Source organism: Triticum dicoccoides, chromosome 2A (genome assembly GCF_002162155.2).
Source record: "Triticum dicoccoides isolate Atlit2015 ecotype Zavitan chromosome 2A, WEW_v2.0, whole genome shotgun sequence".
Taxonomy (NCBI): Eukaryota; Viridiplantae; Streptophyta; class Magnoliopsida; order Poales; family Poaceae; genus Triticum; species Triticum dicoccoides.
The window spans coordinates 306,956,492-306,960,707 of NC_041382.1; the positions used below are offsets into that span (position 1 = coordinate 306,956,492).

Below are 4,216 nucleotides of genomic sequence, written 5' to 3' on the forward strand. Positions count from 1 at the left end.
CGGTACGCCAATGTAACACCCACAAAGCGGCTATATCTCCCACGTGTCGGGGAATGACTTAGAGGCATAGCCGCATGGTAGGTTTGTCGCAAGAGGGGTAATCTTCACACAATCCCATGTACTTAATAAGAAAGGGATAAAGAGTTGGTTTACAATTGCCACTTCACACAAATACAAGTTAAACATACATCATCCAGAATACAAACAAGGTCCGACTACGAAACCAAAATAAAGGAAGACAACCCCAAATGCTAGATCCCGATCATCCCAACTGGGCTCCACTACTGATCAACAGGAAATGAAACAACACAATGAACACGATCTTCATCGAGCTCCCACTTGAGCTGGGTGCGTCACCTGCACTGGTATTATCGGCACCTGCAACTGTTTGGAAGTATCTGTGAGTCACGAGGACTCAGCAATATCACACCCGCGAGATCAAGACTAATTAAGCTTATGGGTAGAAAAGGGGTAGTGAGGTGGAGCTGCAGCAAGCAATAAGCATATATGGTGGCTAACATACACAAATAAGAGCGAGTAGAGAAGCAACGCAACGGTCGTGAACTAGAAGTGATCAAGAAGTGATCCTGAAACTACTTACGTTCAAACATAACACAAGAACCGTGTTCACTTCCCGGACTCTGCCAGAAAGAGACCATCACGACTACACACGTCGTTGATTCATTTTAATTAAGTTAAGTGTCAAGTTCTCTACAACCGGACATTAACAAATTCCCATCTGCCCATAACCGCGGGCATGACTTTCGAAAGTTCAAAACCATGCAGGGGTGTCCCAACTTAGCCCATCACAGGCTCTCACGGTCAACGAAGGATATTCCTTCTCCCGGGAAGACCCGATCAGTCTCGGAATCCCGGTTACAAGACATTTCGACAATGGTAAAACAAGACCAGCAAAGCCACCCGATGTGCCGACAAATCCCGATAGGAGTTGCACGTATCTCATTCTCAGGGCACATTGGATGGGCAAGACGTCGGTTTGGCATAGACCCTAGTTGCCTAGGGGGCGCCGGACATCGCCCAGTTTGGACCAACACTCGGAGCTACACTGGCCCGGGGGTTTAAAATAAAGATGACCCTTGAGTCTGCAGAACCCAAGGGAAAAATGCTTATGTGGCAAATGGTAAAACCAAGGTTGGGCTTTGTTGGAGAGTTTTATTCAAAGCGAACTCTCAAGGGGTTCACATAACACCCAACTGTGTAAGCAACGCAAAATCAAGGAACATAACATCGGTATGTCAGAAACTAGGGCGGCAAGAGTGGAACAAAACGCCAGGCATAAGGCAGAGCCTTCCACCCTTTACCAAGTATATAGATGCATTAAAGTAAATACGATCTAATAATGATATTCCAACAATATCCATGTTCCAACATGGAACAAACTTCATCTTCACCTACAACTAGCAATGCTATAAGAGGGGCTGAGTAAAACCGGTAACATAGCCAAACAACGGTTTGCTAGGAAAGGTGGGTTAGAGGCTTGACATGGCAATATGGCAGGCATGATATAGCAAGTGGTAGGCATCGCGGCATAGCAATAGAGCGAGCAACTAGCAAAGCAAAGATAGAAGTGATTTCGAGGGTATGGTCATCTTGCCTGAGATCCTGCAAGGAAGAAGAACGAGTCCAAAAAGAAGAAAAACAGATGTAGTCGAACGGATCCTCACAAACGCGATGTTATCGGAACTAACCCAAAGAAGCAACACCGGAAAGAAGCAAACAACATAGTAAAACAACCACCACATAAACATGGCATGATGCACAACAAAGTATGATGCATGTCCGGTTTAAAGAGGCATGGCATGACAAAGTGCACAAGCAATCCTACAAATTAAGTGGAGCTCAATATGCAACTTCGTTGCATATTGACGAAACACCACAACAATTATTTAGTTCTCTCCCGTTTAAGTTCTCAACAATATTAAATGTTGGTTAGCATGGAAAGGGGTGAAGCAAAAGAAAGCTACCCATCTAGGCAAGTTTAAATGGGGCCGGAACAACAAGCAACAAGTCCAGAAAATCCTCATGTGCATATTTTGGTTATGGTACTGATCTACCCTGTACACAATTTTAGAGTTGTTAAACATGTAAAGCAAGTACACCATGTTAAACTAGGCATTATTCTACCCCATTTACATATAAAGTTTATTAAAACGGGGCTACGATTATTTAGTTATGAATTAAATCATTTTAGCATGGCATTATGCAAAATAAACACAAACAACATTTTAAACATAGATGAAAGTTGGATATTATTAAACTACACAAAATTCTAAGCATTTTACATATTAAGTTTGTTTAATTCTGATGCACGGTTTGTGAGATATGATATTCATGAAGTTTAGGGGCTATACTGTAAAACTGGCAACTCTGGAATATTGGCAAAATTCGCAAGACTAGGAAAAAACATAGCGGGCCGAATCTGGCCAGCCCAACAAGCATAGGAGAGGGGTTGGGGGCGTCCTCACCATGGGCTTAGGCCTAGTCGGTGAAGAGGCTCGCTGCAGGCCGGCTGCTGGGCTCGGCTGGAGATGCTGGGAGGCAGGCCGAAGCTGTCCCATGGGCCGGTGCCGCTGTAGAGGCCCACGCGGCAGAGCGAGGGCGAGCGGTTGCGGCCCAGCCACGCTCGCGGTCAATCGGGGTAGCACTCGTCGTCCTGCTCGATCAGGAGCGAAACAGGGAGGTGGCGCGGGACTTGCGGCGGGACGGCGAAGGAGCGCGATCTGATGGCGGGGACGGCGGATCCACGATGAGGACCACCGGATCCGGGCGGGGCGAGGCGAAACAGGGCCGACGGGGAGCATCGGATCCATGGTGGGGTGAGGCACCTGCGCGGGAACTAGAGAGCAAGGTGAGGGGAACCGAGGGGAGGAAGGAGGAGAAGGGGCGCGGCGGCGCGCTGCTCACCAGCGGCGGGGATCCGGCGAGGCGGGGTTCTGGCGAGGCGCCGGCGATGCTCGGCGCGGAAGGCACTGCTCGGGAGCTGGGCGGCGCGATCAAGGAGGCGATGGGACGGGCGGCAGTGCAGGACGGGGCGCCTCAGGCCCGGTTGCGGCCCGGGGCGGGCCGCGAATGGGCCAGGCGGGTCGCGGCGAAGTGGGCACTAGGGAGGCGACGTGGCGCTATGGGAGAGGTGGTGAGCTCCTGGCCCGCGGCGGCTGGCTAGTTGGACGACGCCAAGTGGTAGTTGATGGGTTGGCCGGTGCCAGAATTCGAGGAGAGGAGGTGGGAGGCGGCTGGAAAATGATTGGGGCGGGGATTTTGAGGGGGAGGAAGGAGAAGGCCAAAAATGGAAGGGAGGGGTGTTATATAGGGCAGGTTTAGGGTTAGGGGGGATTTGCTCTGTTTCGGAGCCGTTCGATCTTGATCGGACGATCCAGAGCGGAGGGGGGTTAGATAGGTGGGCTAGTGGGCTGTGCTAGAGAGAGATGTGCTGAGAAGAGAGGAGAGAGAGAGAGGCCCGGCCACTGTTTCCAGTGACCGAAAACGTCCGACGATAGACCAGCTACTATTACCTCTATAGTTATTCGTTGGGGTGTTAAACGAACTCCGAATGCGATGAAACTTGGCAGGAGACCTACTGACAACAAAACAACACCGCATGCCAACTTTCAACCCATTCCGAGAACATTTTCCGGCCACTTATAAAATAATATTTCGGACATGCCATGGGCGCGTGTGAGTGTGTCTTGGCTCAGAACGGACAATGGACGGAACTGGGGGAACCCGAATGGATGCAAGTTTTGAAAACATGATGATGCAATCCACATGATGACATGGCAAGATGCAACACGCATGCAAATGAGAAGGCAACAACAATGAATAACTGGAAGACACCTGTTGCAACGGTCTCGGGGCATCACAACACTCCACCACTATGAGGGTATCTCGTCCCGAGATCTGGGATGGCACAGGAGGGAAAAAGGAAGAGGAAAACTAAGTTGCTTCTTTGACAAATGAGTGAAACCATGAACCTTGAGAGGTTGTACAAATTGAAAGAAAGAATACAACAAAGATTAACAAAGTTGAAAACACTCCGTTAGAAAAGAGGAACAAGGACCATTACGAGAACCTTGTAGGTTGAAAGACATAAGAAAAGGGTTGCAATGGACAAGAAGTACATGCAAGCACTCCGGTAGAAACAAGATGTACAAGGAACGATAAGGATCAATTACGACAACACTCCTGTTAAAACAAG

General features: G+C 49.1%; 1 long non-coding RNA gene across 1 annotated transcript; it reads right to left on the bottom strand.

Moving 5' to 3' along the window:
• Nucleotides 1-326: 326 nt before the first annotated feature.
• On the bottom strand, nucleotides 327-3,276 carry LOC119359343. Its single transcript, XR_005172480.1, has 3 exons — nucleotides 2,926-3,276; nucleotides 2,487-2,857; nucleotides 327-384 (listed from the first exon to the last, which is right to left on the bottom strand). It is a non-coding gene; the product is annotated as an uncharacterized LOC119359343 (long non-coding RNA).
• Nucleotides 3,277-4,216: the final 940 nt, after the last annotated feature.